This window comes from Bufo gargarizans, chromosome 1 (genome assembly GCF_014858855.1).
Source record: "Bufo gargarizans isolate SCDJY-AF-19 chromosome 1, ASM1485885v1, whole genome shotgun sequence".
Classification (NCBI taxonomy): Eukaryota; Metazoa; Chordata; class Amphibia; order Anura; family Bufonidae; genus Bufo; species Bufo gargarizans.
In genome coordinates, this window is record NC_058080.1 from 269,997,084 (window position 1) to 270,009,719 (window position 12,636).

General features: G+C 41.0%; 1 protein-coding gene and 1 long non-coding RNA gene across 6 annotated transcripts in view; one reads left to right on the top strand and one right to left on the bottom strand.

Moving 5' to 3' along the window:
• The window catches only part of SLC4A4 (solute carrier family 4 member 4), a 262,656-nt gene that overhangs the window by 154,522 nt on the left and 95,498 nt on the right, over positions 1-12,636 (bottom strand). The window lies entirely within an intron of this gene.
• The window catches only part of LOC122944610, a 54,985-nt gene that overhangs the window by 17,808 nt on the left and 24,541 nt on the right, over positions 1-12,636 (top strand). The window lies entirely within an intron of this gene.

Below are 12,636 nucleotides of genomic sequence, written 5' to 3' on the forward strand. Positions count from 1 at the left end.
ACAACAGTGCGGTCGTAGTGTCGGATCTCCACCAATCTGATATTGATGATACCTGTATATGCCGAGGATAGGTTATCAATATGAAAACCCCTCTGAATCAGGTGGCTAAGGAAGTGGAACCGAACTCCAGGCAGACAATGAGTAGAGAGCTGGTCACTCAACTATCTACATTGAGGTCTATGCTCTATGAGATTTATGAAAACCTTGGCTGGAGGAAGAGAGTTCAAGGGAAGCCCATCCTCTCTGAGGATATGTCATAAATATTTAAGATGGATGTATAATTTCTTACCCAAGTGAAGACATTATCATGTTCTTCCATCTGCACCTCTTTTTTTTGGTGCCCAATTTAATAACGTTTATACTAACCTTGCCGTTTTTGGAAAGTGGGTGGAAACGTGGACACAGTTAGTTATGTTAATAAGGCATACTCCAGAATTATCAACTGCAGAAAAGGAGAGATCTTCCTCCAGCGGGGGATGGTATAAGAAATTGAAGTAATATCTTAAAGCAAAAGTGTTATGTATCAAACGAGGTGCACTATATATTTGACACAACTGACTTCACCACTCATTATAAGTTCTCATCATGCCGTATGTTCTTATGAAACAATTTTCTAAAGGAAAATAAACCAAAATGCCACCATTATGGTCTTTTGTGTCTGCGTCTGTGCTTCAAGCATAGCTCCTGCATGTCTTTGTAGATAGGAAGATAAAATATACACAGACTTAAAAGGGTTGTATAACTTTTGAATATTTCATTCATTTTCAAGATTTCTATTTCTTTTTAGTACAGGGAAACACATTTAGAGCCCTAAACTCCTTCCTAACCACATAAGGGGTCATTTATTATACTGAAATACGCCTATATTAGGCATATTTCAGATGCAGATCGCGGCGCAACTAACACTGTTAGTTGCGCCATTATCTGCGGCTTGTTCCCGCTCACGCCAGGTCTAAATTTGTGGGCGGGGAAGGGAAGGGGTCGGCAGGCCCATCTCATTTACAATTTTTTACGTCAGGTTTAGACGTGGAAAATGGTCTAAATGTAAGATAGCTAGGAAGTGGTCTTACATTTAGAACTGGTGCTGGATGCGCTGATGTTATGGAGAGGCTTGCGTCTCTTCATAACTTCTGCGGATCCTCTGCCATGCTATGGGGCTTTATTAAGACCAGCGACTAAAACGCCTGTCGCAATAAATGTGCCCCATATTGCCTCCACAGCAGTTAAATTGGTCAAAAAAAGACACAGGTCAATTATCCATCATCCGTAAAACACAGATAAAACACAGGTGGCATCCGTGTTGTGTCAGTTTTTTTTCATGGATCTTTAGACTATAATACGCATGATAGATCCGTGAAAACGGACAAAATAGAGCATGCTTCCATGCTAAAACATGGACCCAATAAGATAAGCATCTAGCCCATTTTAACCCTTTAAAAGGCCTTTAGATTTTTTTTGTTTTTCTTTTTTACTCCCTGTCTTCCCGTAGCCTATTACCTTTATGATATTTTTTGTTCACATACACGTTGAGGGCTTGTTTTTTGTGAAACAAGTTGTACTTCCTAATCGCACCATTTTATTTTGCATATGATGTAGTGGGAAGCTGGGAAAAATCCAAATCGTGTGGAATTGGAAAAAATGCAATTCTTCCATAGTTTTATGGAATTCGTTTTTACTGCATTCTCTATACAGTGAAACTGTCCAGTTACCTTCATTCTCTGGGTTAGTAAAATTACAGAAATACCCCATTTATAGAGTTTGTTTTGTGTTTTAATACTTTGAAAACCTTTTAAAAAATATTTGTTTTTCTGTGCCTTGCCATAGTTTGATCTCTTTTTTACTTTTACGCCTATGGAGCTGTGTGAGGAATCACTTTAAGTTTTTGTCAATACCATATTGGAGTGTGCATGACATTTCATCACTTTTTATGTATTTTTTTTATTTTTTTGGGACTTGAAGCAACAAAAAAAAGCACATCGACCAGGATATTTTAAAAAAAATTAATTTTAATATTGGGTAGGGGGGATGGATATATATATATATATATATATATATATATAGATCCATGAAGAAAATCTGGCAGCACTCCCTTCAATAGTAATGCAGGGTGCCCGTGGTGGTCCCTCGACTCAGGACAGGAGACAAATGAAGAAAGTCCGCAGCACTCCTTAAGGAGGGCTGCGGACTTTCTTCATATACATATATATATATATATATATATATATATATACAGTACAGACCAAAAGTTTGGACACAGCTTCTCATTCAAAGAGTTTTCTTTATTTTCATGACTATGAAAATTGTAGATTCACACTGAAGGCATCAATACTATGAATTAACACATGTGGAATTATATACTTATCAAAAAAGTATGAAACAACTGAAAATATGTCATATTCTAGGTTCTTCAAAGTAGCCACCTTTTGCTTTGATTACTGCTTTGCACACTCTTGGCATTCTGTTGATCAGCTTCAAGAGGTAGTCACCTGAAATGGTCTTCGAAAATAAAGAAAACTCTATGAATGAGGTGTGTCCAAACTTTTGGTCTGTACTGTATATATATATATATATATATATATATATTTTTAGCACTTTTTAAAGTTTCCCTAGGGATCATCTAATAGCTTCTCCCATAGAAGATGAAGATGATTTAACATTGCAGTCTATGTGAGAGTCATTATGGAGATTTTATTGGAACTTTTCCATGTTTAGATTTTCTGAAAAGGAGCATATAAAAAAAATATCTGTTAGCCCTACAGCTTCTTCTAATTAGTTAGTTATGATTGGTGACATAAAATAAGTGCTGGGAACTGGAAAGTAATGACTTTCACACTTTAATTGAGACATGATTCATACAATGACAAGCAACTGTGAAAGTATGAAGGGTGGAAGAATAAAGCACATTACTATATTGAGTTTTTAGAACTTTTCACTGCTGTTGATATGGAGGGTTATAGCCGATACATATATATTGTGACTTCCAAATAATGTAAAAGTATCTGTTTTGAGTCCCTATGAACATATCCATGTAGTTTAATTGTAAAACCTTTTCATGGGACTAATAATAATCTAGCAAAGTTCATCTGCTCATCTGACTTTTCTGGTCTCCAATAGAAAATAAAGATAAATCTACACTGTTGTACTTTATCATATATGAACCACGGCGACCTGCATGCTGTGTGTAGTGGCCTCATTTGGACACTATGCAGTTAGCTCCCAAGCTCCCTCTAGTGGCAAATGCAAGTAGCCAGCATGTTATGGAGGGACACTGTGCATTCCAAATAATGTAAAACAAAATAATCTGTCTTAAGGCCCCATATACAAACTACGTGCATGTAGCTGCACTGTAAAATCTGAGCTTTTCATGTGACTAATAATGATTAGTGTTGAGCGCGAATATTCGAATAGCGAATTTTTCTCGCCAATATCGGCACTTCGATAATTTGCGAATATTTTGAATATATTGATATATTCGTTAAACTAACCTTATTATTTTTTATTTTTTCATCTGAACCCATTAGTGATAGTAAATGTAATGGGCTCAGATGAAAAAAATAAATAAATGAATATTCGTATTACGAATATAGCGCTATAGTCTACATATTCGACAATTCTACCAATCCAAACCAATAGGAAAGTTGCTTAACGCCCTTACGCGATTAGATTAATGCGCATATTTAATTGGCGATTTTTCGCATAAGATAAACTATATTAAATAATGGAGAATAATCTAATTCAGTACTGACTATAAGATATTTTAGCCTTCTCACATTGGCCCACAAGCAAAAAGCAGGCCGGTAATGGAATATTACTTGTGGGCCAATATGAGAAGGCTAAAATATCATATTCAGTACTGAATTAGAATATCCTTCATTATTTAATGTAGTTTATCTTATGCGAAAAATGCGCATGAGCACACGAATATTTCAATGCCGATTTTTCGCAATAGAATAGCATTGTACGAATATAACGAAGTCTCGAATTAGCGAATATATCACGAATATTTAGAGTAATATTCGTAAAATATCGCTAATTCGAATATGGCAACTGGTGCTCATCACTAATAATGAAGTTCATCTGTCCAGCCTCTCACTTGACTTCTCTCATCTCCAACAGAAAAGCCTACACTGTTGAACATTACGAAATATGAGCAGGACTCTTGTCCTTCAGGTCACTGGCGAAGCAGAAGTGTGACGTCTCTTCCATGGTCATATGCAACACCGCTGCTATTTATTGGCCATAGCGGAGACATGTCCCTGACCAGCATGTGACCATTGAGCCTCTTGGCAACATGTCATGTAACCAAGGAAAGGGTGTCACACTCCCAGTTACAGGGGACCAGAAGAATGGGAGCCTCGGTGCTGGAGTTCATGTTTTTCTATTCTGTTACCGAGTTTAACAACCCTCACTAAAATGTCTCTTTGGCTTGGACTACCCCTTTAAGCATTCTAACAATACTAACATCTCTAACTATCCAGTCAGACAATAGTTGTATCAGCTCTGTATCTGTATTATTTTTAGTTAACATTTACATTGTAGACCTGGATGTCGGCCAATACAGGACTGCACACCCAGGTGGACAAATTCTGCCTACATGGCAGCCTTTGTAAAAAACCATTGATACGTTGCCTGAAGGCAGACATCATGTCTTGCATGTCACTCATTTTACTCCGTGCTAACAATGTCCATTTTCCATGGACATTTTGAACTGGAAGCAAATACTGTGTTCCTTTCAATTAGGTTTTTAGGGGCTTTAAACTTTGCAGCCATCAAGAATAATAACATACATAAAGGTGACAAGAATAGTGCTTTCTGTATTACATAGTGTTGTTATCATTAAGCTGACTGACACAGTGACAAGGTGTGAACAGTGACATCCACTGGCTATACTGTGACACTGACCTTCAATGACACCAGGTAGAGCAGTGAAGCTGCATAGGCGAGCCTCTATGAATCATACTTAAGCCTCTACAACATTACTGAAGGATTTATTCTGCTCACTTACATAACTGGATCATATGGACTGAGAGTAAATTATTATCCCAATGCCCGCTAATGATGCTTATAGAGAAAAAAAATTAAAATACTCATTAATCCCTAATTATTTTGTACAAGCAGCATTTGCTATAGGAAGTAACTAATGAAAAAGTATTTTCAGTTTTAATCGAGATTATTAATAATAATAATAATACTTAGGGAATAATTTCTTTAAAACGTTGCTAGTACATACTGTATTATCAATGTCCGATTGTCCAATCAGTGATGGTTGAACCTCTGTGACCGCACCATTTCTGTTTTGTGTGTGGTGTGGTGTGGACCCATTTTTGACTCGAAGGGCTTTCGTGTGCTTCTGGGTCCATGTGGCCACACCACACAAGATAGGACATGTTGTATCTTTGCCTGCAACTTGCGGATCACAGACCCGTTGAAGTCAATGGGTCCACACCGGGATGCAAGGTGCAAATGGCCAGTGTTCATGTTTTGTGGATCTGAGGTTTGCAGTCCATAAAACAGACACGGTCATGTGAATAAGGCTTCACAAAGAGGCAACTAGCCCAAGAAGGTGGCATGTCTTTTTGACTCCTGTTGTCTCTACTCTGCTTCTGGATCTGGCATTGTTGGTCATTAGCAACAATGGGCCAGCTAGTCTATCTCATGAAGTAAATGTTTTTTTCCAGGATCCCTGTCAACCAGAGAGTGCCACAGGTACTGCAGTGTTAACCCAGGCATAGTCCTTCTAAACATGTGGTACCACAGCCCAACCCCATTCCATTCCACTGGTCAAACACTGGTGACCTATCCAAGCTATCCAGACAATCATTATGTTAGTCCTGGAATTCCCTTTCTCCTATCCAAGTTGGAAATAGCTTTAAATGAAATGCAGTAGCATGTTAGCTATGAGAAACTTTATATCAGGAATGGATGAATATTGTGAGAAAAAACTGCAGACAGTATTATTTACTACATGCAGTGAAGCACTAAATCAGTGATGGTGAACCTTTTAGAGACCGAGTGCACAAACTGCAACCTAAACCCACTTATTTATCACAAAGTACCAACACGGCAATTTAACCTGAATACCAATATAGTATATCTTCCATGTACTTTATCATTTAGCTATAATAACCGCCTACATTCAGTGCGCTGCCTGTGCCGTTCATAGCACGCCCTTCGTTGATGAATGGCAGGAAAAGTCTAAGGCTTATTGGTACACCATAGACTTTTTCCAGGGTGTGGGTGCCCACAGAGAGGGCTCTGAGTGCCGCCTCTGGCACCCGTGCCATAGGTTCGCCATCACTGCACTAAATAGTCCATGGTCTATAAAACACCCTATTCTTCCCTTGCCTTGCTAAGTCATCTGAAGCTTAATATCAGCAGCAGGAGGAGTAGTGTTAGCTACAGTTAATCAGTCTACTAGCAGTAATCATATTGTTTCTCCAAATTACATAACAGAAGGATTCCCAGTCATTAAAGGGTTATCTCACTAAGAAAACCTGTTTCCTTGGCCTGTCTACATTGCAGATACTTTCTGTAGAATACCAGCTCTATTTATTACAGCCTTATGCTTACTATACCTGCAGGAACTATGCATTGCGTGATATCCCAGTAGGCAAGAACATAGCAATTAAGATTAGAGAAGTTGACATAGGGTAAAATCTGCTAGGACCTTGGAAGGCGGCAGTTAGTGAATTAGAGAAAAGAGGAAGGTTATGACTGTTAAATATGATCTTTCCTTGAGTTTTACCCTAAAAATGGCCCCTGGACCCTCTGTTTTCCTTTATACATGGAACTTTACCTACTATTTGTTAAGGCAGTGGGTGTGGAACCATTGTGTCAACCAACAGATTTCACTTTGGTCTACTCCTAAGGGTGTGATCCTGGCAGTCCCCTGGTTTACACCTTTTTGCTACAGGAGAATCACCAGGCCCCTACCTCCAGGAGAAGTCTGAATGATTGACAGCTGACCCACTGAGGTCATGAAACACTGATGCACAGCACCGAAAGATCAGACATGAATGTAGTCAGGGACAGCTTGAGGGTAGGCAGTGAAGGGTCAATACGTAGACCAGGCACAAGTCAATTCAGGCAGAGGAGGGTCAATATCCATAAGTCCTAATGCTAATAGAAAACAAATGAAAACAGCACCCTTTGCAGGAACAAGCAAGCGAGGTATCCATTGTTTAGGCACCCTCCCATAGGGGAATAAACCTTAAGCGCCCAGAGGTGACCAGCCATTGGCTGGTGTTAATTAGGGTGTGTGTGCTTGCCCTTAAAAGGCAGGAGAGTTCATGTTTGCGCCCAATGAGCAGAAGAGAGAAGTTGGCTGCAGCCTGCTGGAGAGAACAGTCAGGCAACTCCAGCAGCTGGGCCTGCTGCAAGGGAGTAGAAGAAGGGTGATGGATCGGGTCGCTGAAGCAGAAGAGAGGAAGGGAGCAGAGCGACACTAGTGTCCTCCCAGGAGACCAGGGTAGTGGCCGCCAATATAATACAATTCCTGCACACTCAATTGTGATTGCTAAATGCTCCACGTGGAAGTGGACTCTTTCAGCTGACAATTACTTTATCTGAGTCACATTTTAATCCACCCGTATCCCTCCCAAACCATTCCCTCCCCTGTATAGATTCTTGCTTGGACTATATTGGCGGTGATTTATCTCCCCAAAAACCCAACAGCCAGATCCCTATTTCCCCTTACATCTAACATTAGTGGAAAGTCTGGATACCCCTATACACATTAGATGATTGTCGAGTCCCGACAAAATCTGCAGATTTGGCCAACATTGATCTGTACCTTGTATGGCCAGCTTTATTATCAGATGGCTTCTTCTCTTCTTGGAGAATGCAATTCTTATAATTACATTATGTTAGGTAATATCTACTTATGGAATTGTCTACTTATGAAATCAACAATTCAGTATATAACGCCAACATGAAGCTTGACTGAGCCTGCTATGCCTCGTATGCTCTAGACCAATTTGCCCCATTTCTTGCTAATTTGCTTTCACATCATTGATGCCTCCTTGGCTAAGCAGAGACACTAGGCAACAGAATGAAGGATCTTTTCATCTGGGTGATTCTTTCTCTGGTTCAAGACAGAGTTTACATTTACTAAATAAATGATACCACTTGATGTGGAAAGGCTAAGAAAAATCTAAAGAGAAAAGGGGGAAAAGTAGAAAACAGTAGGCGGAAATAAAGAATGAGTGGACTTGGCAACCATCAAAGGCAGCTCTGTGTGACAGCACAAAAAAACAGTTCGCCAGGAGCTTGGTGTTCACTTCCTGTGTGAAAATTGCACAGACGGCTATTGTTCCTTATGAACATTAGGAAAAGTCTCACCAGGGCATATAAAAGCGTGTTCTGGACATACAGTAGCATATAGAAGTACACGAGATGATAGCGCTTACCGCATCTTGGGATAATATGCCAGTGGAGTATTAAACACAAATCTGAACAATGTCACACACTTAAGTATCCATTGTAATAATCCAGTAAAGAATAGTAGAAGAGGAATAGTGGTCGACTGTTCAGGACTGACTGACTGGTTAATAGGCCTTTCACAATGTTGCAAGATACTGGCACCAACTACAAGAATAGGTAATAAATCCCTGGCTTCAAACCAAGTGATTTCCAAAAAGTATTCATCGCTCTTAGGTATTTCCTGGGATAAAACATTCCAGTTCACAATAAAAAGTTACTAAGATGCTGTCTGGTCAACAACTCAAAAAAATCCATCTGTTTTGCGTAACTATATATGAAAATACTGCAAACTGTATAAATAGAAGTAATATCAGGCTTGATCAGTGAAAGCACCCATTAAAGGAATGAAAAGCTCATTAAATGTGTTTTATTAACCTCAAGTGTATAATGGCTATTGTGAGAACTAAGGGCCCCCTGATCTTTCATACCCAGGGGTCCAGTTCATAATAATACAACAAGGCATATAATACACCAAGAACTTATCACCAATGAACAGACAACAGTGATAAACAAAAATGCTCCAGGGCCTACCAGACACCAAACAGATACTTATCGCCTATCCTATGAATAGGTGATAAGTTCTTATGGTGAGACAATTCCTTTAAAGTTCTCTACCATTACTTGTGAGATTAAGGTGTAAACCAAAATACTTGATGACCTATCACATTCTACTGAAGCTGATTACATAAAGGTTACAGCGTTCAGAACTCTCTGCAGCTATTTCATGAAGCCACGACACTCACTGGAGCTCCAGCAAGCATTGTGGTTTCCTGGCAGCTCACCAAGCAGAGCACCTTGAGCATAGGTCATCAATATCACTTCCCAGATAACCCCTTTAATTATTTTATAACATTTAGTGATTTTTGGTAACAATAAAATAGTTTATAAGGCTGAAAAAAGACAATTGTCCATCCAGTTCGGCCTGTTATCCCGCAAGTTGATCCAGAGGAAGGCATAAAAATAACTGTGAGGCAGAAGCCAATTTTCTTCACTTTAGGGGAATAAAAAATTCCTTCCCGACTTTAATCAGGCAATCAGAATAAGGCCTCATGCACACGGTCGTTGCCTGGCCATGGCCGTATTGCGGCCCGCAATATGCGGGCACAGGCTGTGTGCTCCCTGCATCGCGGATGGGGATCCATTCACTTGGATGTGGAACATGTTCTATTTTTTTACAGTGTGGACGTATCACTGACCCATTCAAGTTGAATGGGTCTCGATCCAGCCCGGCCACTGCACGGATGTTGCCCATGCATTGGGGACCGCAAATTCCGGTCCCCAATGCACGAAACAACCGCGCAACAGCCGTGTGCATGAGTCCTAACTCCCTGGATCAACGACCCCTCTCTAGTAGCTATATCCTGTAATATTATTACACTCCAGAAATACATCCAGGCCCCTCTTGGACTCTTTTAGTCACAGTCCTGGGGATAAACAGATGATGGGGGAGATCTCTGTACTGACCCCTGATATATTTATACATAGTTATTAGATCTCCCTTCAGTCGTCTTTTTTCTAAAGTGAATGACCCTAATTTTGATAATCTTTCTGGGTACTGTAGTCCACCCGTTCCAGTTATTACTTTAGTTGCCCTCCTCTGGACCCTCTCCAGCTCTGCTATATCTGCCTTGTTCACAAGAGCCCAGAACTGTACACAGTACTCCATGTGTGGTCTGACTAGCGATGTGTAAAGTGGTAGGACTATGTTCTCATCACAGGCATCTATGCCCATTTTGATGCAACCCAATATCGTATTGGCCTTGGCAGCAGCTGCCTGACACTGGTTTTTGTAGCTTAGTTTGCTGTTTATTAAAATTCCTAAGTCCTTTTCCATGTCAGTGTTTCCCAGTGTTTTACCATTTAGTATGTACTGGTGACTTATTCCTTCCCATGTGCATAACCTTACATTTGTCAGTGTTAAAGGGGTTGTCCGGGTTCAGATCTTCCCCCCAGCAGTGTGTTCCGTGACGTCACCAGCTCTGATGGGCCGGCTTTAGCGCTGCCCTAGCAGCCCTAAGGAGAGCCCAGTTCGCCACCGTAACTCCTGAAAATGTCTTTGCTCTGCGCGATTCAGCATGAATACTCCGATGCTCTTGTAAGGTGGGCTGCCTGGGTGAAACTTTGGGTATGTCTAGGTTCAGCTCTGAACCCGGATAACCCCTTTAAACCTCATCTGCCACTTATCTGCCCAAGCTTCCAATCTATCCAGATCCATCTGCAGCAGTATATTGTCCTTTTAAGTGTTAATTACTTTACACAGTTTAGTGTCATCTGAAAAAATTTATATTTTACTGTGCAAGCCTTCTACAAGATCATTAATAAATATATTGAAGAGAATAGGGCCCAATACTGGTAAATTTTTTTAATTAAAGCAGACAACCCCTTTAAACTTAACAGGAGAGAAATTCCCACCTATTGCATGGACATCAGGATAACTTGTGTACAGGGCCGGAATTGGGGGGGGGGGGACAAACTGGGCAATTGCCCAGGGTCCCCATCCTCTAAGTGGCCCCCTGCTTCAGTGCTCCTGTTCAGCTGAACGTCCCTGGAAGCTGACGGGCGGAAAGCTGAAAAGCTGCACTTTACAATCCCCCTGAAATGTGCTCTGATATTAAATAATAATGGCTTAGACATGCTGGGAGTTATAGTCATCTCCTGTTACACCTCCTGCGGTAATGTGCTCTGAATTAGGGCCGGGACGATGGATAGGGGAGGGTAGAGGGTAGTCATCCGCCTAGGACGCCACTTCGCTACACATAAAGCCCCCCTTTATGGCCGTCCAACTTCACAAGCCTCAAGCCACTAGGTTTCGAGCCTGTGAGGCATTAGAACAGCGCAAGCCGCAATTACATAAATGTGACCTCCTGCGCTGGGTCTCGAATGATGACTTGATCATGCGAGACCCGGAGCAGGAGTGGTGATGTCACTGGGACCGCATGCATCAGGACGCAGCAACACAAGCTACAGATAACTGTGGTCTGCATCGCAGACAACGGTGGGGAAAATAGGAGTGAGGTTTTTTTTGCTTTTTTTGTACTAAATGTCTTCACTGCTGGGGGCACCAGGGTAGGGGGGAAGGAGATCATTATATATAACTTGCACTACTGGGAAGGAATGGAGGAGCATTATATACTGGCACTATATTGGAATTAGTGGGTAGTACTACAGAGGGACATTAGAGCCACTGGGTGCATTATGGTTATATTATTACTATTAGGGTACTGTAGGGGCGCCCAGCACCCCTGCCGATCAGCTGTTCGAGGAGACGGCATGCGCTGTGCGCACATGCCGTCTCCTTTCTCTCTTCCTGCTCACTGCTGTATGTCTATGGGACAGCACGCGCCATCTGCTCAAACTGCTGATCGGCGGGGGTGTCAGGTGTTGGATGTCGGACTGTGTTTTTAGCACATTATTACAAGATTTGGGGCCCCACTTTAGATTTTGCCCAGGGCCACATTTTGTCTAAAACCGGCCCGGCTTGTGTAAAAAGACAGCGAAAGAAACTACATTGGCGACCTGATTAATATTCGGCCTGCCATTGATTTATGAACTATGATGTTATCAGAAGCTCTCCATAGGACTAAAGGTAACATGATCATAATGCACAGAACACAATTCAGTTCTACTGCATCTGTAGAAACCCATCTGAACTAAGGTCTCTTTCGGGTAAAGCGCATTGGCTTCTACTGCATGTTCATTACATGTGTATTTGATCTTCTTTCCGTGTCAGCAAGTGACATTTACTTCCTCGTATTTCCAAATATCTTGGAAGAAAGGCAGGGTATTCCATCTGACTGCTTCGGAAACACTGGCTCCTTGTAACGCTGATCTCCGTTCACCACTGCTAGACATGGCTTTGTAGCAGAGGTCAGCATAATGACCTCTGCCATGAACTGTGATGCCCACAGTATCAGAATGCAGCATAGCCGAGATGAGATCTATCCTACTGGCTCAAACTTGTTAACACAATTACTGGCTAAACTGCCACATAAGCTAAAATCATGAAAGAAGACTATTGTTAAATCTAACTTTGCAAATAAGATTACGTGGAATTTACTTTCAAGGGAAAGCTGGATTTTCGGTGTGAAAATGTTAAAAGCAAGATTCGCATTACCCAGGCTCATGTAAGAGTCCCAATACAATGTCAGAGCAAAG